Below are 25,356 nucleotides of genomic sequence, written 5' to 3'. Positions count from 1 at the left end.
ACCTTCAAAAAGGGTGTGCCAAGTTTATGTTGTTTCCCACACCCACACCCTTTCTGACACTGGGTATTAGTAGAGAGGCTGAATGAATTTACTATTCATGCGGTATATCCCCGTTTTTGCTGGGTTTGTATCATCTTTCTTTTTGACGTTCAAAGAGGCTTTATAAATAGGCTCTTCCTCGCCTGAGTTGCAGCTGTCCTGTGCCTGTCGTTGGCACGAGTCCTTGGGCATTACTTACCATTTCTTATTGCTCGTTGTGGGCCAAGCAAAAGTGTTAAGTTTTCACATAGTCTTTTCCACTATTGCGGTGCATTGAAAGGCCATCCAAAGTCAAGGTATGTAAATATTCACCCACTATTTCTTCCAATACTTCATGTGACTTCTTTAAATCTTTAGATGTATTTGATTTGTTTTGGGATAAAGATTGAGAGAATGATATAGGTTTTTTCCCTTCCAAATTAATGATGATACAGACTGTGCCATAATTTATTCAATAATCCACCATTTAAAAAAATTACTCACTGGAAACTCACTTTTATTATGTATTAAAGCCAAAATGGACTTGGTTCTCTTTGTGGACTCTCTATTCTGTTCCCTTGATCTGCTTATTGTTGCACTATTTCTATATTTTCAGTTTTTCCCTGTGATTCACTCATGCTATCTATGAATATAAACTTTAGAAAAAGTTTTAAGGTCCATCTTATGAAATAATTGTGTTGAGATTCTGATTAGCATTCTATTAAATTAATATGAATTAATTGGTGAGAAAATACATCTTTCAAAACTAATGGTATCCTAAGAACAGTATGGCATCTCCACTTATTCAACTCTTCCTTAAATATGTCATTACAGGTCAAAAAAATTCTTTTTATTGCTGTCAATAGAATTTTAAAATATATTTTCAAACAAGCTCTTCTGTTGGTTTTTACATATTAACATCTTTATCTTGCTGTATTTTCTTATTGTTTCAACTAATTTTTGTGTTAATTGTCTTGGATTTCAATACCTCTGATGACAAGTTTGCTTTTTTAAAAATATTTAAAATTCATGTAAATCATTAATGAATTACAAAATATAAGCCCATAAAATTTGGTTGTGCTATAATAAACCAATTTTAATGCAAAAATACATTTCTTAAAATTAATTTCAAAGATTGGAGAGACTTCTGGCTATGGAAATGTGAAGAGGTGGGTGAATTTTCTCCCCAAATGCAAGTATGAAGGTGGACAAAATTGTCAAACAGGGTTTTGGGGTGCTAGAAACAGATACAAGGAAAACAACAAGCTGACAAGTGTTTATTCATGAGAAAGTGCTAGAAATTCAGGTTAGAACAGTGAGAGGCTGAGGTTTTCTTGTCTGACTGCTCCCAGTGCAGTTATAAAGAACTATTGTTTTTCCAGGGTAAATGTACAAGTCAGGATCTGGTCAAAAGAGAAAAAACACACCATAATTTGAATAGGAAAAATGTATTGTAAGAACAGTCACTACTCTCCCACCGAGACAGAGCCCCCAGTGAAGACCTCTGTCCCCCAGGCCCCAGGCTGAGATCCAGACCCTGCTGGAGAGAGCACAGCTCTGGCTCTCTGAATAGCAGAGAAGTCGCAGTGGTGCCACATCCAGAACTTGCTGGAAAAAAGTCTTCCTTCTGGAACTTGCTGGAAATTTGTTGTCTAAAGAGTCAGGGGAAGCTGTTCCTGAAGAGGAGTCTCCCATGAGGTACTCACTACCAATCTGCCTGAAGGGATGCTGGGAAGCTGCTGGCAGCTGGGGTTGCTGTCCCCCCGTATCCTGTAGGAGCTAGGTGATGGACAAGCCACGCATCCTGCAGCTGTCTGGCCCCATGGACAATGCAGGCATTGTGGAGCGGGGGCTGGACAAGCCATGAATGCTTTCCAAGCTGCACACCGGCAGTCTGCCAACTGAGCGGGAACCTGGGAGGAAAGCCCCTTCCTCCTGCAACGTGCCTCTGGCCCCATCTGACAAAGCTTAAAACACATGCCAAATGGCAAAGGAAAAGTAAAGGGCCCAGATCTTTTTTACAGATCACACAGTGAAGAATGAATTTGGAACAGAGAGGTAACACATTGATAATGAGCACAGTGGGACTGACCATGAAAATCAGCAACTTACATCACCAAACATGACTGACACCTGACTAAAACCCACACGGGCAGATTTGTTAGTAAAAGCAGCCAATGTTTTGAAAACAAATGAAGACAACTCATAGCTGTGCTACCTTGAGGCTGCAGACTCTGTCGGAGCGAGTTTTGAAATGGAAATTTCATGGAGAGATTCTGGAAAGAAGAGAGTGATAGGAAGACCAGATGAGCCACACTGGGTTCTCCGTAACCGCACACATTGGCCCAGGGGAGAACCAGGACAGCAGCGTGTAAAGAGAAAGTCAAGGCTGGTGCGGCAGCCGGCTGAACTTCGGTGCGCTCCATCACCTGTACACACGTCCGTGGGCAGAGGGGGAGCCTTGCAGGCTCCTTGTGTTAGAACACACTCTGCCCAAGCCACCGACCAACCACTAAGCTCGGCAGACATGTGCAATTACAAGGAAGCCACGCTGAAAAATAAAAATAGGAATTTAAAAGACGAGCAGAGGTGGCAGCAGATGCACATTGCCAGGGAAAGAGATCCTGTAGTTTAAGTCCAGGCAGGCTGCTACAGAGAAGTAAGAGCAACAGTCAGGGGGACACTGAGATACAGAAGTGCTACAGTTTATTATCTAAAATGTCCAGCTTTCAACACAAAAAATTATATAAAGCATGAAAAGAAACAGGCAGTTGTGGAGACCATGACCCAAATACATGGGAAAAAATAGTCAATAGAAATGACATTGAATGGGTCCAGGTACTGAATTTAGCAAACACGACTTCAAAACAGCTATTGTATGTTTCAAGAATTAAAGGGGCATCAGTGAAAAAGGTAGAGTAGGTCACTCTAAGGGTCTGTCTCTCCATGAAAATGTTGAAATACCAAGAAAAAATAGTCAGAATCAGCTTTATCAGAACTCTGAAAAAACAATCAGAGCTTTATAGCAACCAAGAAAATGTTGAATCAAGGAAGAGGCAACTTAAAAATGGTGGGAAATGTGGAAAGCAATATAGAGGTTCCTCAAAAAACTAAAAATAGAAATACCATTTGACCCAGGAATTCCACTCCTAGGAATTTACCCTAAGAATGCAGCAGCCCAGTTTGAGAAAAACATATGCACCCTTATGTTTATCACAGCACTATTTACAATAGCCAAGAAATGGAAGCAACCTAAGTGTCAATCAGTAGATGAATGGATAAAGAAGATGTGGTACATATACACAATGGAATATTATTCAGCCATAAGAAGAAAACAAATCCTACCATTTGCAACAACATGGATGGAGCTAGAGGGTATTATGCTCAGTGAAATAAGCCAGGCGGAGAAAGACAAGTATCAAATGATTTCACTCATCTGTGGAGTATAAGAACAAAGAAGAAACTGAAGGAGCAAAACAGCAGCAGACTCACAGAACCCAAGAATGGACTAACAGTTACCAAAGTGAAAGGAACTGGGGAAGATGGGTGGGAAGGGAGGGATAAGGGGGAAAAGGGGGCATTATGATTAGCACACATAATATAGCAGGGGGGAGGGATACAGGGAAGGCAGTATAACACAAGAAGACAAGTAGTGATTCTACAGCATCTTACTATGCTGATGGACAGTGACTGTAATGGGGTTTGTGATGGGGACTTGATAATAGGGGGAGTCTAGTAATCATAATGTTGCTCATGTAATTGTACATTAATAATAGCAAAAAAAAAAAAACATAGTGGGAAAGCTCCATGACATTCTTACCTGCCCTTGCTCCACCTCCTCCCCTGGCTCGGTGGCTGCTGTGAAGACCATGTTTGCAGGGAGGGACCTGGTCTTTGGTTGTGGAGGGAGCAGAGTAGACCTTACTCTCAAAGGATCATGTTCGTCTGTTCGGATCTGTCTGGGGCTACCTGAAGGACCAATGGAAGGCTCTTGTGTTCACTGCACCTAACTCAGAACTCTCAGGATGGGAAAGTCACAGGCCATCCTTGGGAATCTTGTAAGGCAAATAAGCAGTCTGGAGCTGCCTGGGCACAGTTGAGGCAAAAATAGAGTGCTGAAAGCCTGAAAGGAAAATCTGGGTAGAGTTTCCTTGAGGAATTAGGACATTTGAAAGGGTCAGTGAATATAGGGGAATTTAGAATGTGACTGTACATGCCTGGGGCATATGCATACTCAGGAAGAAACCTGAGAAGACCCTAAGTTTTCACCTGAAACTGACTTCTAGGCTTAGTGCAAGCACACAGTGGAGACTCAGGCAGAGGGGTAACTGGCCTAAGTGCTGATTGAGGACCCCAGCCCAGAGCCAATCTGCAAAGACAGGGAAAGGTTCTCTCTCTTTCCCCCTTCGCTTCTCCCTCTCATCTGTTCATCTATCTCTATAGCTGTCTGTCTACTGGTGTTCAAGGAAATCTGTCCAAACACTAGCTGGACATAAGCAAATGGAACAGAGACTTCAGAGACTGCATATGACAAAAAATACAGACTTTGCCAAAATAGTTTACAAAAGTCATTAAACCAACAGTTATGACCTAAAGCAAGCAAAAACAAAACAAAAACAAAAAACAATCCCTGAAGAGGGAGAAGAATCAGATTTCTAGTGGTACCACATTATAATGTTCAAGATGTCTAAGTTTCAACAAAAAGTATAAAACATGCAAAGAAACATTAGCAATGAGCACTCTGAAAAGGAAATTTAAAAAGCACTTCCATTTATAATAGCATCCAAAAAAATACTTAAGAATAAATTTAGCCAGGTAGGTGAAACACTTATACCCTCAAAACTATAATACACTGCTGAAAGAAATTAAAGGAGACACAAATAAATGGAAAGGCATCCCATACTCATGGATTGGAAGACCTAATATTGTCAAGATAATAGTATTAGCCAAAGTGATCTACAGATCCAGTGCAATCTTTCTCAAAACCCAAATGGCCCTTTCTTCTTCAGAAATGAAAAGCTGATACTCAAATTCATATGAAATGCCAATTGACCCTGAATAGCTAAAACAAAAGAGAATAACAAAGTTGGAGGACTCACACTTCCTGATTTCAAAACTTACTATAAAGCTATGGTAAGCAAAACAGTCTGGTACTAGTAGAAAGATAAACATATAGACCAATGGAATAGACTTGAGAGTCTAGAAATAAATCCATACATCTAAGAGCAATTGATTTTTGACAAAGGTGCCAAGATCTTTCAATTGGGAAAGAATATTCTCATGGACAAATGGTACTGGAAAAACAGGATTTCTACATGGAAAAGAATGAAGTTGGACCCTTAACTCATAGCATATGCAAAGATTAACTCAAAACTTGTCAATGGCTTAATATAAAAGCTAAAACCATACACCCCTTAGAAGAAAATGTAGGGTAAATCATTCTGATACTGGATTTGGCAATGGATTCTTAAATATGACACCAAAAGCATGAACAACAAAAGAGCAAACATATAAATGGGACTTCAACAAAATCAAAAACTTTTATGCATCAAAAAACACTTTCAGCAGAGTAAAAAGGCAGTGCACAAAATGGGAGAAAATATTTGCAAGTCATTTATCTGATAAAGGTTGAATACCCAGAATATAGAAAGAATTTTTACAACTGAACAACTCAATGGGCAAACATTCCATTTAAAAGTGGGCAAAGGACTTGAATAGACATTTCCCCACAGAAGATATGCAAATGACCAATAAGCACATACAAAGATGTTCAACATCATTAGTCATAGGGAAATACATCACAGTGAGCTCCCACTTCACACCTACTAGAATGGCTAGAATGGTGCCAGTAAACAAAAGGGGAAATAACAAGTGATAGGGTGTGGAGAAATTGTAGGTCTTGTACATTGTTGGTGGACTGCAAAATAGTACAGCTGTTGTGGAAAACTAGTGGTTCTTCAAAAAGTTAATCATAGAATTGCCCTACATACACACCCAAAAGAATGAAAGCACATACTTAAAAGAATACATTTAAATACATGTTCATAGCATTATTTGCAGTATCCAAATGTGGAAACAAGCCAAATGTCCATTAAACTGGTGAATGGATGAACAAATTGTGGCATATGGGGTACAATGGAATATAATTCAGCCACAGAAAGGCAGGTTACTGATGCATGCTACCATGTGGATGAACCCTAAAACATTCGGCTAAGTAAAATAAGCCAGGCCAAGAAAAGACCAAATAATGTGTGATGCCACCTGTCTTAGTCCATTCAGACTGCCATAACAGAATGCCACAGGCTGGGTGGCTTATAAACAACAGAAATTAATTTCTCACAGTTCTGAAGGCTAGGAAGTCCAAGATCATGGTGCTGGCAGACTCAGTGTGGTGTCTGGGGAAGGCCCCTCCCTGGTTCTTAGATGGTGCCCTCTCTCTGTGTTCTCACATGGTGTAAGGGGCTGGGGAGCTCTGTGGGGTTTCTATGAGAGCATTAATCCCATTCATGAAGGCTCACTCCACCCTCGTTTCCTAAGCACCTCCCAAAGGCCTCAACTCCTAATACTATCATCCTTGGAGGTTGGGGCTTCAACATACAAATTCTGGAGGAACACAAACATTCAGACCATATCAAATCCATAGAGATAGAAAGCAAACTGGGGGTTCCCAGGGACTGGGGGTAAAGGAGACAGGGAGTAATTGCTTTTAGGTAGGCACAGGGTTTCCTTTTAGGGTGATGAATATGTTTTGGAATTAGGATCAGTGGCTGCACAATTTGTGAATGTACTAAGTGCCATTGAATGAAATCTTGAGGAACTCCAAATGGCCAAAACAGTCTTAAAAAAGAACAAATTTGAAGGTCTGGTTAATTTTGTGTTATGTGAATTTCACCTCAATAAAAAATTATATTTCAAAAGGAAAAGGAAATATGTTTAAGGAATTACAGGAAAATAATATGACAAAGATTTAACAAATAGGGACTCTCAATAAGGACACAAACATGCAAAAATATCTAAAGAAAATTCATGAGAAAAGTACAGGTGACATGAAAAATTAGCAGATGAGCTCAACAGCAGATTTATGATGGCAGAAGACAACAGCAAACTTTAAATTGCTAATTGAAATTATCTTGACTTTATAGTTATAAATAAATTACCTACATTGTACCTCATTATTTCAAATCTATCCCACACCTTTGTTATGACTCTCATGTCTTCACTTTGGATGTTTCAATCTCTCTGAGGCATTTTACACAGGATTTCTCATGTTAACTAAGAAGCCGGTCATTTTCTGCATGTGCATGAGATACTGTTTATTGTAAAGTTCTTGTGTCCCTGCCATGTGTACCAAACAAAGGGTCATTTTAAAGGCACTTTGTGTTACAGTCAAGGACAAAAAAAAGAAGATATAATACTGTGAAATGTCATACTGCGTGATGGGTGTGGTCTTGCCGCGCCCCCCAGTTAGTTTTATATTGTAATAAAATATACATGGCATTTACCATTTTAACTGTTTTAAAGTGTACAGTTAGATGGTGCTAAGTACATTCATGTTGTGTGACAGTCATCACCATCCATCTCCAGAACTCTTTTCATCCTGCGAAGTAAAACTCTACGGCTACTGAAAAAAACCCCATTGTTCCCTCCATAGTCCCTGGCCATCACCATTCTAGTTTCTGTGTTTATTAATTTGATTACTTCAGGTACCTAATGTAAGGGGAATCATAGAGTATTTGTCTTTTTATGACTGGCTTATTTCATTCGGCCTAATGCCCTCAAGTTTTATCCATGTTGTAGCATGTTTTAGAATTTCCTTCCTCTATTTTTTTTTAACTGTGGTTAAAAAACACATAATACAAAATGTATCATTTGAACCATTTTAAAGTATACATTTCAGTAGTATTAGTATATTCACATTGTTGTGCAACAAGTCTGCAGAACTTTTTCCTCTTGTAAACCTGAAACTGTTAAACAATAGCTCCACATTTCCCCCCCAGCCCCTGGCCACCAATATTCTACTTTTCTGTTTCTGTGAGTTTGACTGCCTTCAGTACCTCTTATAAATGTAATCATATAGTATTTATCTTTTTGTGATTAGCTTACTTCACTTAGCATAGTGTCCTCAAAGTTTATCCATGTTGTATGTAACAGAATTTCCTTCTTTTTTAAGAATGCATAAAATTCCATTGTATGTATATGTCACATTTTCTTTAAACATTCATCCATCAATGGCCACTTGAATTGCTTCGTCCTCTTGGCCATTGTGAATAATGCTGTAATAAATATGGGTGTGTAAATATCTCTTCCTTTGGGTGTGCACCCAGAAGTGGGATTGTTGGATCATATGGTATTTCTATTTTTAATATTTTGAGGAGCTGCCATACTGTTTTCCATAGTGACTGTATATTTTACATTCCTACCAATAGTGCACAAGGGTTCCAATTTCTCTGCATCCTTGGTGTCACTGTTTTTTGGTAATAGTAGTCCTAGTGGGTGTGAGGTAGTATCTCACCGTGGTGTTGATTTGCATTTCTATGATTACTGATATTGGATGTCTTTTCATGTGTTTATTGACCATTTGTACATCTTCTATGGAAATATGTCAATTCAAGTCTTTTGCCCATTTTAAAATTGTTTTTGTTTTTGTTGAGTTTTAGAAGTTCTCTATATTCTTTATCACATATATGATTTACAAATATTTTCTCTCAGTTTGTGGGTTGTTACTTTATTTGACATTGTCAGATACAACATCATGAAGATTTTTTCTATGCTTTCTTCTAAGAGTTTTAATATTTTATGTTTTATGTTTATGTCTTTGATTCATTTGAACTAATTCTTTTTGTATGGTAGCATATAAGAACCCAAGTTCATTCCTCAGCAGGTGGAAGCCCAGTTTTCTCAGACCATTTGTTGTTCTTTCCCCATTAAATGGTCTTGGTGCCCTTGTGAAAATCATTTGAACATATACATGGGGGTTTATCTCTAGGTTCTGTATTCTATTCCATTGGTCTATATGTCTGTCTTTATGTCAACATTACACTGTTTTGATTATTGTAGATTTGTATTAAGTTTGAATTCAGTAAGTGTGAGACCTCCAAATCTGTTCTTTTTCAAGATTGTTTTGGCCACTTGGAGTTCCTCAAGATTTCATATGAACTTTAGGAGGGGTTTTTCTATTTCTGCCAAAAAAAATGCCAGTGGGAATTTGAGACAGGCTGCATTGAGTCTGTTTGGGTTATATCAACATCTTAACAATATTAGGTCTTCCAATTCATGAACATAAGATGTATTTCCATTTATTTACATCTTCCTTAATTTCTTTTGTCAATCTGTTGTAGTTTTCACTGTACAAGTCTTTCATATCCTTGGACAATTCCCAAGTATCTCATCTTACTGATGCTATTACAGATAAAATTATTTTTAAATATGTTTTTTATATTTTTCATTATTGTGTATAAAAACACAACTGATTTTTGTGTGTAGATTTTGTATACCATTACTTTGTTCTATTCATTTGTCAATTCTAAGAGTTTTTCTTTTTGAGCCTCTTGGATTTTCTACATAAAGGGTACTTTATCTACAAACAGAGATAATTTCTTCCTTTCTAATTTGTGTGCCTTTTATTTCTTTTTCTTGCCTAATTCCTCTGGTCTTGCCTAAGTGCTCTGGCTAAAACTCCCAGTACTGTGTTGACTAGAAGGCGAAAGGGGCATTCTTGCTTTGTTCCTGACCTAAGAGGAAAAGTTTCATCTTTGATCACTAGTAATGTTTGCTGTGGGCTTTTCATATATGGCTTTTATTATGTTAAGGTAGTTTTGGAACCCAGTTATTTTTAACATAACTTACTTTCCATTATTTCGGGGTTACATTATTTTCATTGGTACCCTCATACTACTAGTAAACCAGGGTAGGGACAAGAGATGCTACTTGTTAATAAGTTATATTTTACATAAATATGTTTATAATTTTAAGGTTGTTTACATTTTAAGCCCATAGCAAGTACTTACCTTTTATAGGCCAGGTAGCCTAGGCTTATGTTTGCTGTGGATGAAGTTTATATGAATATGTGCCTGTTAGTGATGATGCAAGCAGGTTCACAAGTTTAACAGGAAAATCATGTTTCATGCAAATTGCTTCTTTTCCTTACAGAATGTTGTCCAATAGCAGCAAAGAATGGAAACAGCTTGGGGTCAAATAGACTTCCAACTTACAAATCAAGCATATCACAGCCTCCTCACTGCCTGCAGCATCAGATCCAAGCCCCTTGGAGTGAAAAACAAGATTCACTGTGATTTGGTCCCCCTGCCTCTCTGACCCTGGCTAGAACTGGTCCCCAAGCAGGGCCCTTCACTCCTGCTCCAGGCAGTGAGCCCACAGCGTGGGTGTGTTTCTCTGGCACTCTCTGCCTCAGATCCCCTTCCCACCTCATCATCTTCTATTAAATTCCTACTTATCCCTTATGATAATGGCCTGAATTTCATTTCTTCCTTCTCAGATCTTTCTCTTTCCTCATCTGTCTCCCAAATATGTGCTTGCTTCTATTGCAAGTCCTTAAAATGTATTGCAATAGTCTGCTGTTATTAACTCCCAGAATAAACCTTGAGCTCCTGAAAGGCAGGGAACGTGTTTGCATCACTGTCTCCTCAGGGAGCATGGAGTATCTGATGGATGAAATGAGAATTTGAATTTCATCCAACTTCCTACCACACACATAAACCTGCATTTAATATTTATTAAGCCCTACAGAGGATAAAGCAACATGCTCAGGGCAGGGGATGCACCGTAGCTGCCTCCCTTAGCTGCCGGAATAGAGATGAGTGCAAGGTGCTGCCCCGTCGGTGCAGGAAGCAATTGATTTTTCTGGATGAGACATTAAGGAGCCATTTGAATTGGACCTTAATAAAGGAACAGAACTTTATCAGTCCAGACACCAGAGAAGCCATTTGAATTGGACCTTAATAAAGGAACAGAACTTTATCAGTCCAGACACCAGAGAAGCTTTCAAGGAAATGAAATGTGGAGACATATGAACTTGACTGATAAAAAAGAGTATGTGCTCTTTTAAAAAATGCAAACAAAAGTATTTTAAGTCATCATTACTCAATCCCACACTCCTAGTGGGATCTTAGCATTGTTATACACATATATAACCTATATTTTGATTATATGCAGTTTCTGTTTTAAAAAATGGGATCATACCACATATATTTTCTGCAACTTGACTTTTGGCTTCTATTATAGAAGCCATATTTCGGTCTGGCTGGATGCCCATGAGAAGAAATGTAGTTGATGTTATTGTTCTCTATGGTTCAGGCACATGGGCACATGCATGCTCATGTAAAAAGGAACCACTCATGTCTTTTTTTTTTTTTTGAGTCTACTGCCATTTTGTTTATTCTGTTTTGCTTTGTATTTATATTCCACAAATAAATGAATAATATGGTATTTGTCTTTCTCCACCTGACTTATTTCACTGAGCCTCTAGATCCATCTGTTGTTGCAAATAGCAGGATTTCTCTTCTTACTATAGCTGAATAATATTCCATTGTGTATATGTACCACATCTTCTTTAACCATTCATTTATTGATGGACACTTAGATTGTTCCTTATCTTGACTAATGCACATAATGCAGCAATAAACATAGGGGTGCATATATCTTTTCAGATCAGGGATTTTGTTTTCTTTGGGTAAATTCTTAGAGGTGAATTGCTGGGTCAAATGGTATTTCTATTTTTAGTTTTTTCAGGAACCTCCGTACTGCTTTCCACAGTGGCTGCACCAATTTACATTCCCACCAACAGCATATGAGGGTTCCCTTTACCCCACATACTTGCCAGCACTTGTTATTTCTTGTCTTTTGGATGATGGCCATTCTGAGTGGTGTGAGGTGATATCTCATTGTGGTTTTGATTTGCATTTCCATGATGCTTAGCGATGTAGAGCATCTTTTCATGTGCCTATTGGCCATCTGTACTTCTTTGGAGAAACGTCTGTTCAGGTCCTCTGCCCATTTTTTTTTTTTTTTTGGTATCATTAATCTACAATTACATGAAGAACATTATGTTTACTAGGCTCCCCCCTTCACCAAGTCCCCCCTACATACCCCTTCACAGTCACTGTCCATCTGCATAGTAAGATGCTATAAAATCACTACTTGTCTTCTCTGTGTTGCACAGCCCTCCCCGTGCCTCCCACGCACTATACATGCTAATCGTAATGCCCTCTTTCTTCTTCCCTGCCCTTATCCCTCCCTTCCCACCCATCCTTCCCAGTCGCTTTCCCTTTGGTAACTGTTAGTCCATTCTTGGGTTCTGTGATTCTGCTGCTGTTTTTTTCCTTCAGTTTTCCTTTGCTTATTTCACTGAGCATAATACCCTCTAGCTCCATCCATGTTGTCGCGAATGGTAGGATCTGTTTTTTTCTTATGGCTGAGTAATATTCCATTGTGTATATGTACCACATCTTCTTTATCCATTCATCTACTGATGGACATTTAGGTTGCTTCCATATCGTGGCTATTGTAAATAGTGCAGCGATAAACATAGGGGTGCATCTGTCTTTTTCAAACTGGAGTGCTGCATTCTTAGGGTAAATTCCTAGAAGTGGAATTCCTGGGTCCCACTCATGTCTTTTATCCAAGACTTGGAACAGAAAGTGTCAGACCTACCCAAGGATATTATTTTTTTTGCCTCCTTTCATTTTCAGTGTTTTATAAATTTCTCTCTTAGATTTATATTAGGCTTTAAGAGCATCTCAGTCAGATTGCAGAGCAGCTGCAGAAAGAGAAGAGGTGTGACTTTCATAACAGAAGCAAGCAAAAACTCAACACCCACCTGTCAGGGTTGGCACTACCTAACGAGAGGGCATCATTTGAACAATGATGAAACAAATACGTCTCGCATTTCTTTACCTGTTGATGTTTGCCTTAACATGATGGTAGAATGATTGTTTAATCTTTTTAAGACATTAATTTCTTTGGGAGGAAAACAATGTGCAGTTATTATTGCATGTTATAATTAATGTTATAAATAGTTTATGTTGTATTTTTTTTTCTGCCAAAAGGACACTCATATTCTGGTAACACCTGTAGACTTCTAGGACATCAGAGTAATGTCAAAATTTTGTGCATAAAAGCAAAAATGTTCTGCTGCAAAGTGTTAATGTGCACAATTCTTTCAGAAAATAGGAATTCTTTAAATGTAGCCCTTTACCCACTGCATTCAGTTAAACCATAAAGAAATACCAATATTCAGTCTTTTGATTGGCACTTTCATATGGGTCAAAGCAATGGTAGAAGAAGCAAGGGCAATTTTTTATGCTTCAAAGTAATGCACCTATAAAAAATAAAGCATTAAAATTAAGGCCATTTAATAGAAGCTTTTATTTTTGCATGTCTAGCTAACACAGTCTGCATAATGCAGAACTTGGTAGAGAAAACAAACCCAAAGCTTATCCTTGATGGGCACTTTTATATGCAAAAGGGTATGTACACACACACCTTAATATTGAAAGCAGTGAGTGTTGGACACAGAGTCCACATGAAATTACTCAGAACACTAGTCCATGAGAGAAAATACCTGACTGTGGTTGTATCAAGCATGTTTTCATTAGCAGTATACCAAATTTAGAAAAAGTTCCCTTTAAGATATGTTAATATTCTCCTATAATAAACAGGTGAGAGTCAGCTAAAAGCACACCTGTAACTGAAATGAAGTCAGTGGTGAGGCCGGGGTCCTGGCCTCTGGATCTGTGCTCTCCTCACAGTGCTCTGTGTGGCTGCAGGTAAGTCAACCTCTCTGGGTCAGATTTCTCCCAGAGAGAGACCCACCCAGGAACTCTAGGTGACTGCCCGAGCTCCTTCAGCTCTGAAACCCGGGTGATCTGTGCACTTAGTTCTCTTGTCAACAGGATGCCTGGCGGCTGAGTGATGCACAGACTTGCTCCTCAGACATGTACGTTATTGCTCATACTTCTGTCTTAGGAATGTGAACTCAGAACTACATTAAAGGGGAAAGGAAATTAAGTGTTGACTGGGGCCTGGTGTAGGCTGTTTGATCAGCATAGGACTCAACTTGCATGGCTGACAAACCATGATATGAGGGCTCAGCCTCTGGGCTGCAGATGTAACTTCTGTCACTTAGAAGGGCTGGGAGGATGTTACAGGAAGCACAGGAGAGAGCAGACTGGAAAGGCCTGTTGGATCACAGGGTGGCCATCCTGGAGAGACCACTGGGCAGCCATGGGCTCATGGCTCCGGCCCCGTTCACCATGTCACTGACACTCGCTCCCACTTGGTCCACCTGTGGGGACTCTGTGTCTAGAATGTTCTTACTGTGTGTCGAGTGGGTGTCTGCCTCCCTGGGCCTGTTTTTTGAAGTTGAATAAAAAGGAAAAAGGGATCAGCTTCCCTCCCTTCTGCTTCCCCGGCTCTGGGGTCAGCACTGGGCTCCAGAGCAGCCCTTAGAAGTGAGCACTGCCCCGAGATCTCCCCTGAAGCTCTCCCCTGTCACTGTGCCTCAGCTTCTGATGAAGGATCCAGCTGTTTAAAAGCACAGCTGTCGGAAGCCCGCGGTGAATCCCCTTGTGGGTAGTCTGTGCGGTTTACTTCCAACACTTCCCTAAGGCTGGGCTGACCTGTGGGCACCGTCTAGGGGTGGAGGAGGCGGGGTTTGCTGCACGAAGGGGTCGGGACAGAGCATCGGAAAAGAAGGAAAGGAATGGAGGCTGGAGATCCTGACCAAGATAAACACGATTTATTCGGACGTTTTGACCATAGTCTGCCCTGCATGGTTTGTGGCCCTAGCAAAACGACCAGCAGCCATGAGGGCATCGGAAACACATAAAGAAACAAGACGATTCGGGACCAGTCCGACTAGAGCTGATTCAGACATTGCCTCCACTTCTCCAGCTCACACGTGCTGTTTGCCGTGCAGGCGCTAGGGGGCAGGAGAGCCCCGTGTCGCTCTCCGCGGACGGCCTGGGAGCATACACTTTACTCTTTAATAAGGGTTTTGTGATTATTATCTTCTTAGGGGATGGTACCCTGCCTGCGGCAATCATTTCCATATAGTTTCTTCCTGGATTTCTGCACGAGTAAGAAGATCGTATAGAAAGCGGTGCAAGGATTTCTGATGACGCATCCTTCCCAGAGCCGCCTCCCCATTAGCTCAGATCTCAACCCGAGTCTCTGTTCGTACAGACGAGCGCCTCCACTGTACTTTCAAAGCCCTTCTCTCAGAAAAGAATTTTTTTAAAACAAAATAATTTCTTCCAAAACTTTAACATGCATTTAAAAGGCATATTTAGAAGGGGAAATATCTTCAATAGCTTAAGTATGAAACAGATGAGGGAGAAAGTCAAATATATCTCGTTGATGTATACTTAAATTTAGTTGCCTTAAAACATTTATTCACTCAATAAATATAAACCAAACTCACAGTAAACCTAGTGTGAATTGACAGTTATAGCTAACAGAAACTTAATGACCTGTTTTTCCCCCAATTATTTTTTTAGGAAACAACTTTCATTGAGGTATAATTTACATAGCATAAAATTTACCCATTTGAGGTGTGTAGCTAAATCATTGCCACAGTACAGTTTAGAACATTTTCAACACCCCCAAAAGACCCCTCATACCTATATGCACCCAATTACTTTTAAAATTTGTTAGAGGAAGATGCACTTGCATAAAACTATTTAATATGTAATTTGTTTAGTGAAAGATGTTCCTCTTCCCTTTAGGAATGTGTCTCCAAATCACCTACTCAGTTTTGTTCATAGCCATTCATCACAAAACAGAGGATTTCCCTCGTCCTCACAGTGCAGCGGGTTCATCCGTCCTCTGGGTCTCTGCTCCTGCAAGTCCCCTGTGTAAGGAAGGCCCTTGTTGGTTGGTCCTGTTCACCTTTCCAGATCTCTCCATCCTGTAAGCTGGAGCTCAGGCTGCACCAGCTTTCTAAGGACCCCCTGGCTGTGCTGATACCCTCCCCTCCCCAGCTCACTGCCTCTGATTTGTAGAACCGGAAAAATATGTCATTTCTCTGCAATTTTGCTGTAAATGCTTTGAACCTGGGCTGATCTGGTACACTGTCTCCAGCACCCCTGACCTCTGGTGCGCAACTCAACAACCCAAGTTGATTGCAGAAGGAGCATGGTGGCAGGAGGGGCAGCGGGTGACACTGTTAAACTGCAGTCAAGGTAAGCTGAAAATCAAGGGGACAAATCAGTCTGTGCCTAATGACCCTCTGAAGCAGAAAGGAGAGAAGGGAAGTGAAAAGAATTGAGGGACGATTTGCCAAGCAATTTTTTTTCATACAGTATTTTGCACAATTCTAACAAAATTGCAGGCAAGGGAACTGGAGCTCAGAGAATGTAAGAAACATGACCAAGACTACACAGTGTTAAGTGGATTCAGGACTGAAACCCAGGCCTGTTGACTACAGAGGCCTGGCATTTTCCACACGTGCCCTGCCTCCTGGGCTCCTTCCCTCAGTGACATTGTTTAGGGCTAGTGAAAAAGTGGTGTGGCTGGTATGGAAAACAGTATAGTGGTTCTTCCAGAAAATTTAAAATAGCGTTTCTACATGATCCAACTATTTTACTTCTGGGTATACGTCCAAAGGAGCAGGGGCTCGAACAGATATTTATTCACAGTAAGCCAAAAGGTGGAAGCAACCTAAGTGTGCACTGATGGGTGAATGGGTAAGCAAAAGACAGTATGTCCATACAAGGGATATCATTCTGCTTTAAATAGGAAGGAAATATCGACACCTGGTAACAACATGGGTCAACCTTTACAGACATTGTGCTAAGTGAAATGAGCCAGTCACAAAAGGACAAATACTGTATGATTCCACTTACGTGAGTCACCTAGGAGAGTTCAATTCCTGGAGACAAACAGTGGGGTGGCGTTTGCCATGGACTGGGGGGACAGGGAGGGGGAGTTCTTGTCCAATGGTATGAGTTCCAGTTGGGGGAGGTGGAAATGCTCTGGAGGTGGACGGTGGTGAGGGCCACATAACCATGTGAATGGACTCAATGCCGCCAAACTGTACTCTCAAGAATGGTAAAAATGGGTGAATTTCACATTAAAGACATTTTGCCACAATACAAAAATGTACTATGTGAGCTTTATAATATTGGATGTGTTAATTTAATGACATTTGTTGGTAAGGTTGCTATTGATAGTTGTGTGGCAGTTATGGTATTTCATAGGCTATTTTTTTCCTACAAAAGGAAAGTGATTCATGCACTGTATGTGAATTACAGTATTTGAGGAATCTTAAGAAGTGACCTCAACAGTCCTTGATTTAGTAACCCAGTGCTGAGAATCCTGTAACTGAAACAAAGCTTTTATTTCCTGAATTAGAAGTGAGGCTTAATATAGGAGAAAGACTGCCTAGGCCCTGGACCCTGGTCTGCCCCACCCTAACCCTGGGGCTTTGTGTGAGATTCTCAGTGACTTGCTCACTCACTCACTCTGCCATCCTGTCCCGGAGCAAGCCCCACTTCCCTCTGGGGGCTCTCCCATCACTTTGGAGGCCCTGGGCCACCATGCATGGTGACACCCCGGCCGGGCCACAGCAGCGCACTGGACCTAATCAGGGCCCCAGGGGGAGATCTCAGCCCAGCAGTGATTAGGCAGGGCACATGTGGCTGGGGGAGTCTTCCTCCGAACGGATGTCCAAGGCTCTGAGACAGGGAGAACAGCTCCTTCCTGCTGGGATTAGGGATGGGAGGAATGCGGCCTGGGGTCAGAGAGGTCACCTTCCCCTGTGACAGGGAGGAATCTTCTACTACTGTAGAAGCAAAGGAAGACGATTTACAGGAAAATGAAGCCAAGATGTCAGAGGAAGCAGGGCGGCTTCATGTGCTCACAGACGGCAGGTGCCTTTCCCCAGCAGGAGCGCTCGTGTTAGCCTACCTACAAGGGGGAGAGGAGAGAAAGCACACGGCGGACTGTGATCCCTGGAGTTCCCCACCACGTCCAACACCTGAGAATTGGGAGTGGCTGCCTGGTCCCCGTCCCTGCTCTCATCTTGATGGTTCCTTCTCTAGAGCAGAGCAGGGGGAGACCGACGAGCTGCAGAGAGGCGGATCTGCTCTGTGACCTGGGAAGCACAGAAACCCAGCCAGCTGTGACCCACTGCCTGACACGGCTGCTCGCTGCAAACACCCGTGGGGGTCAGCACGAAGCCGAGTCGCGAGTAGCCACCATGTGTGTGAACCGTGAAAACACAGAACAGGTATGGCTTCAAAGGTAGGTGCAGCTTCAATGAAAAGTACACATGGTTCATGCTAACACAAAGATTGAATTGGAATGCTCGCCATGTTTCTCACACTGACAGGGACGTCAGAGCTAGTGTACAGAACTTGTATCACTAGGAGGAGGTGAACCTATCATTAGAACTTGTATTACCAGGAGGAGGTGAGTGTATCATTTTGCTGAGGGAAGCCAGTAAGAGGAGTGAAGTGATGGTGCTGTTTGCTTACATTGCACATGTCGGGTGAGCTGGGGAAGATAAAAACATGGAATTTCCCAAACTGTCTGGAAATACACCAAGGGCCTGAGGAGAGCCATTCCTTAGTCCTGTCAACTCTTCCTGCTGCCCCAAATTGCATGATGAGAGAAGGCACGCCTGCTCCTGGAGCACATGTCCTGCAGAAATTAGTGCCTGAGAAATGGCAATTTGCCTTAGAGATATGGCCCTTACACCATCACATGGAGTCTGTCACTTCCAGGACAAGTTAGAGCATGACCCCTTCCCAGTGACCTCGGGTCGCTTTTAGGGTGCTGGCCCTCCAATGCAGAGCAGCAGTCATGTACCGGGTGAGTGTGTCTTGGGGAGAACTGCTGTCAGGACCTTGATGTCTGAATGATGCTCTGTCACCTCAAGGTCCAGGATTAGAAGCAGACGAGATGCTGTGGAGCACTGAGGGAGGGACTTAGAGACGCGAGCGCTACGGCGCGGGGTCTTGCCCGAGGGGCCTCAGCTCCTCTCCTGTGTCTCGGCCCCTTCTGACCTCCTTCCTCTCTGCCCACTCTTCCTCCTTCCCTCCTGGCAGTCACTCCTCATGGCAGTCTTCAGAGCTCCCTGGGAGCGTGGAAACTTGAGGCTCATTTGTTTCTGCTGATTTCTATTCCATTTTTAAGGGTTGGTGGGCAGTGGGCCAGGCCAGACATGATAGTAGCTCATCAAAAACAAACTTTTAATTTTCCCTTTTCAGTGGCACTGAGCACATGTTACATATATATCCATTATAGTGTATGGCTGTTCGTCATTCAACCTATGGAATAAAGGCTTGACTCGCTAACTTTTTACTTTTGAATTAGAAATATTTTTCTTTTTCCATCAGGGCATTTAAGCTTCAGAGCAGAAGGAGTGGAGCCATTCTTATTGTATCCCATTCGTTTAACAGGAGAAGTGTTTTTGGAGGCCATTGGCTGCCCAAAGTTTTAAAATCTGAGTGGAAAGATTTCGCATTAGTAGGCTGAAGATTATCCATCTTGAGGAAGTTCTTTTCTGTGTATATCTGGATGCACTGTTGTGTATTGTGGCCGAGGAAAGGCTTTGGGTCTTACCCCACTGTACTTATTTTTCTCTCTTTGGCTTCCTGAAAAAATGCCTGGTGAATACATGGAGGGGGCAAGGAAGATGTGCCCTGCCTATGATATGCCAGCTTAATTGCTCACAGCATTTGTAATGAAGGGGAGTGAAAAGTGAGGAAACAGGTGAAGTGTGGGAATGAGAAACTCAAGAGCTACGGTCATGCTAATGACACACTTGAAGCATTGAACCTGTGTGATGGGAGGTATCAGGCTGGGCTCACCTGAAAAAGGGGGACCTGCGTCTCTAGTTTACCTCATCTTCCTCATGCCATGTTTCCATAGTGCCTCATTACAGATTTTCATCATCATGGATTATTATGTATTTATTAGCATGGTGCTATGACTATCCTGTTTTCCACCAGATTATGAATAAACTCTATGAGAGCAAGGGCTGGGCCCATTTTTCCCACTACTGCAGTCCCCCCATCCCCCAGCCCAGGGCCCGACACAGAGAAGGCACTTGCTGTACTTGGGATAAAATGCAGGCCTTTGCTGTGGCCCACACAGCTCTGGGGGCCGGCCTCTGCCCTAGCCAACCTCATCAAAGTCCTTGGGAATGACTCCAGAAAAGGTGTTGGTGCTCGGACTGGGAAAGGGAGACAGAAAGTTTCCCTTCCCAGCAGAAGAGCAAGTATCAACAAACGCCTAGACCTGCTCATTCCTTTATTAGGTACTTACTGAAAATTTTTGTTGTGCAGGAACTGGGAGACAAGGGTGACATAAACAGAAATGGGCCCTGCTCATGGTTCCTGTTCTTCTGGAACTTACAGTCCAGTGCAGGAGACAGGCTGTAGTGAAGAGGTTCCAGACTTGAGTGTATAATTGCAAATAGAGGCCAGAGGGTTAGCCCTGTAAAACCACTACAATAGCACTTACCAGAGCATCTACTGGTGGAACCGAGCCTGGACCAGAGGAGTCAGGGAAGGCTTCCCATAGGAAGTGACACTTCTGCTGAGAGCTGAAGGGAGCCAGAGCCTGTGCAGAGGCCTCCTGTTGAGAGGAAGCAGAATTTCTTCAAGGACCTGCAGGTAACTGAGATGTTTGGATCCGTGGAGGCTGGGGAGCCTGGTGCCAGGTGAGGTGCAGAAGTCAGCAGACACCAGGTTAGAAAGGCCTTTAGGCATTAAAGGTTTCAGTCTTTATTCTTGAAGAATGGATAGTCTTGAAGAAAAGCAGACGGGGGCATGATAGGTGTGTCAGTTACCTGCCACGGCATAACAAATTACCCTGAAGGGTAGTGACTTAAAACAACTTACACTACTATTTTCAGGAATTTGGGCATGGCTTAAGTGGGTCCTCTGTCTCTGGGGGTCTCCAGAAGGCTCCCATCCAGGAGGCAGCTGGGCTGTGGATATCTCAGGCTTGACCAGGGGAGGATCCGTATCCAAGCTCCCACACATGGCTGCTGGCAGGCTTCAGGTCCTCACTGGCTATTGGCTGGAGACATGTTTTTGCCACGTGGGCCTCTCCATGCTCACAGCATGGCAGTTTGGGGAAGAAGAGAGAAGAAAGAACTCACAATCACTCATCTCAGGTGTGATACCATTTTTGCCATATTCTGCTCACAGGAGCAAGTTGCTTGATGCAGCCCATGCTCAAGGGAGGGCTTTACACAGGGTCTGATACCAGCAGGTGGGGACCACTGAGGGCCGCTTGGAGGCTGCCTACTGCAGGGATTGTGGGGGACAGAGCAAATGTAGAGAGAGCTTCCGAGGCTGCTGCAGGAGTCCAGACAAGAGATGACAATCACCTGTAGCCTGGGCTAGGGTGACAGCGGTGGTGATGGTGAATACCGGTGAACATGCTGGAGAGACACAGAGGAGGTGACACTGACGGGTAATAGATTACAGATGGACTGAATATGGGGGTGTGAGGAAGGGAGAGGTGTGGTGGGTTCACTGGTGTCTGCCTTGTACCCTGGATGGATGGTGGCACCGTTCATGGACAGAGGCCACGTGAGAAAAGGACCAGGTTAGGGGAGAAAGGCCTCGCTGCATTGACACGGAAACTACACACAAGCCATCTGAAACCCTGAGTGACCTTACTGGAGGTGGTGAGCACACAGGTGGGTGTCTAGTCTTGAGCCAGAGGCCAGGTCCATGTTTGAGATTTAAAGGGGGGGGGATCATCAACTTGCGGGGAGATGTGCAGCCTTGTGAAGAAAGTTCAAGTGACAAGAGGCAGGTCCAGGACCGAGTCTTGGTGAGCCCCACATGTCACAGGGGTACAGAAGAAGGGCCAAAAAGAAGGTAGACCAGGCAGAGCTATTAAGAGAGACAGAAGGGAGATCAGGAGAGGGGCTGTTTCAGATGGAGAGTGTTCTGGAAGGAGGGAGTGGCCAACAGCCTCAGAGGCTGCTGGCAGGCCAGGTGGGGCAAGGGCTGGAGACCCTCTGTTATCAGCAAACACTTACCAACTACTGGGCATGCCCAGATGCTGTGCTGGGCCAGAGCACATAAAGGGGAATGTGTCCTAGTCGGCTGCCACCTCCCGGCCTCTCACTGCAGGGGGTGTGGGACCAGAGCACACTGACTGTGCTTTTCATGCCCCGACACAGAGTGAAAGCTGCTGTATCAAATGCTGTCAGCTCTTTAACACCTGGTTTTCTCTGACCGCCCACCAGTGGCTGGATGGAAGTGATGGGTCCTGCATGCAGGTCCCCGGACTGGCTGCAAAAAGCTGTTAGATGCCAGGACCCCAGTCCCTGGAGATTCTAAGTCAGTTGGACAGAGGGACTTGGCACCTGATTCTTTAGAAATCTCAAGGCTCTTCTGGTCCACAGCAGGTTGGAGCCCCGCCAGAGGCTGGGTTGGAGTTTGATTCTCCGTGTGTCAGCATCCCCGCTGCACAGCTGTCTTCCTGAGCCTCCTTTTCTCCTTGTGAAATGTGGATAGTACCGGGTCCACTAGGTTGTGAGGACTGAATGGGATCCTGTTTGCAGAAACATTTGGAGGAATGGCTCAAAGGGTTTTTAAAACCCAGGTGGCTGAGGACGGCACTCTTCAAGCATGATTATGCATATGAATCTTCTGGAAATTTTGGCAAAATGCAGATTCTGGTCCAGTAGGTCTGGGGTGGGGCCTGTGAGTCTGCATTTCTAGCACTCCCATGTGACGTCAGTGCTGCTGGTATTTGGACTGTGGGCCCTTAAGAGGTAAGGGTTGAGTAAATATTCACGTGGGTTTATAAACATCCTAGGTGAGGTCTTAATGATACTGGCACTAATGACATAATGGCAAGACTGCTTTTCTGTGTGATAAACGGTACCTTCTGCAATACTAACAACTAGAGAGAAGCCATTCTAATCCACAGCTAGCAGTCACAGGGACAGGGAGACCCTGAGCTCAGCGATGTGAAAATACAAACAAGCAGCCCACTTGTCTTTGTTGTACCAGGCTGCGTAAGCAGCAGATGCTGGGCAAGCAGGTGAATAATCACCTCACCTCTGGAAAGGCATTTTGGTATGCTTCATCCCAAATTGCTTTTGATTAAGCTCACTCAGGAGACACCTGCAAATGACCTCTCTGTGCCCTTCGGTCAGCTGCTGAGCCTAAGGCACAAGGGTTCAGTGTCCGTATGTTTTCCTTCAGTCAAGCCCAGTGATGCATGGTTTTCTTCAGCAGTCATTTAGGCGTGCCTGTCAGAGCTGCAGTTTTTGGCAGCACAGCCAGAGCATTTAGTACGATGGTCATGAGAATGCGTACCTGACTGCTCACCGTTTCCCGGAGGAAGGCAGCCGCATGGCATACAGCCTGGGCCATTTCAAGCTGGTGGCATTCACAACAGGCTATTCTTGAACTAGAGAACACAGGAAAAGAAGATGCATGCTGAAATTATGCAGATAAAAGAAATCGAGGTCTCATGCTTGTAGAGAGGGCTTGAGAGGAGAGAGGAGAAAGTTGAAGAGGCATCCAGGGGCCCCAATATCCCAGAACAGCTCTGACTTCCTGTACACGGCTCCATTGTCCCCACAATTACCCTGGTATTTGACACGAAAAGTATCATTACCACAAGGGGAAGGCACTAACACTTATTTGTGTTTACATGCCTGCCTCTTTAGAGACATTTCGTGTGTAAATGGTTATGTTCTCTTATGAGGTCATGGCCTGTTTGGAAACACATGCCTAGTATTTACATAGAAACAAAATGGACATTGAATAGCCAAGGCAAATGGTAAAGAATGAAGACAGTTGGGGGACTCGCAATGCCAGATTGCAAGACTTACATTAAAACTTTTCTAATTGGGACACTGTGGCATTGGCACAAGGACAAAAAAAAAAAAAGGAAAAGATGGTGAATCTAGAAATAGCTCACATGTGAATGGTGACTCCATCTTCCCAAACCCACCTTTGCAATTTAATGAGTGAAGGATGCCCTTTTCCATAAGTGATGCTGCATCAGCTGCATCTCTGTGTGGAAAAAGACAAAACTTAATTCTCAGCTCACGCTTTACAGAAAAATTAATTTGACCTAGATCCATATCTTAAGTTGAAGGATACAACAATGTGCCTTCTAGGAGAAAATATAAAAGAATATTTTCATGATGTTGAGGTAAGAAAGAGTTCTTAAGCATGACATGTAATCTTAGCATAAAGAAAGAAGTGATAAATTGGATTTCATTGAAATTAAGATATTAAATTTCTTTAAAATACAACGTTAAGTGGGTGGAAAGATAAGTCAGAATCTGGAAGAAGATAGTCACAAGGCATTTATCTTACAAAGGACTCATATTCTAAATATGTAACAAATACAAATGAATAAAAGGCAATTTATTGACAATTGATACCTAGTGTTGATAAGCATACCAGGTGTATGGAACTCACATACACTGCTACAAGGTGTGAACAGTGGACCAACCGCCTAAAGAGAATGGACTGTCAACTATCAACTACAGCTAAATTTGTGCCTAGCTTCTGAGCCAGAAAGTCCAGTTGTTCCTGTGCACTGCCCAGGTTAACTCTAGCATTTGTGGAATTAGCCAGAGCTCTTTTGTTACAGCACCTGCATGGTTGGTGCTGATCCCTGGTCAGAGCATTAAACACACTGATTAAAAGTGGTACTTTGTAACCGTGGGTTTGAGGATGTGTGAACTGTACTGGCTTGTCAGCATTGTTTATTGGGATTTGACAGGGTATGTGGTTTTGGGGAGACTCCCTGAGGGTTCTGCATTATAGCTGGTTAAACAGCAAGTAAAATGCCTGTGTGGTCGGCAGGTTATGGAAACCCCAGCAGGGACCCATTTTGGGCTCCCAGGTGCTGAGATATTCCAGGCACATACCTGCAGATTCCTCCTCAGAGACTGAGCCATCTTGCCATGGCTCTTACAGACCATCAATAAGAGGTTTACGCCTGAGACAGCTTTTGGCTGGGATACAGATCCTTAATTTAACGCTGTCACTCTACTGTATTGTTTTCTTGCAATAAACGGTGGATTTGTAGCTGGTCATTTCATACTGTGAGTCTTTAGCAAATAATATTATTGTTAAAGCAAGTACATACTCAAGAAAAATGTGTCCCATAAAAGACCAGTGCAGGAATGTTCACACCAACTTTCCGTGTAGCAGTTAAAAACTGGAAGCAAACTCAAGTGCCTTCAACATTAGAACAGATAAATTGATATATGCTCATGTTATAGAGCACTACACAGTATTTTAAAAAACAACAAATCATCAATATATGCAACATGCATGGACCTCCCGGACATTCTACTGGATGGATGAAAACGGC

General features: G+C 42.7%; 1 protein-coding gene and 1 long non-coding RNA gene across 2 annotated transcripts in view; one reads left to right on the top strand and one right to left on the bottom strand.

The window, feature by feature from the left end:
- Positions 1 to 25,356, bottom strand: part of LOC118922101 (procathepsin L) — a 197,188-nt gene that overhangs the window by 42,711 nt on the left and 129,121 nt on the right. The window lies entirely within an intron of this gene.
- Positions 77 to 10,478, top strand: LOC130682964 (uncharacterized). The gene is made up of 2 exons (XR_008996463.1): positions 77 to 335; positions 10,168 to 10,478. It is a non-coding gene; the product is annotated as an uncharacterized LOC130682964 (long non-coding RNA).

Source organism: Manis pentadactyla, chromosome 3, assembly GCF_030020395.1.
Source record: "Manis pentadactyla isolate mManPen7 chromosome 3, mManPen7.hap1, whole genome shotgun sequence".
Taxonomy (NCBI): Eukaryota; Metazoa; Chordata; class Mammalia; order Pholidota; family Manidae; genus Manis; species Manis pentadactyla.
Note: the sequence above shows the minus strand (reverse complement) of the source record. Positions and strands in the feature narration are given on the sequence as shown.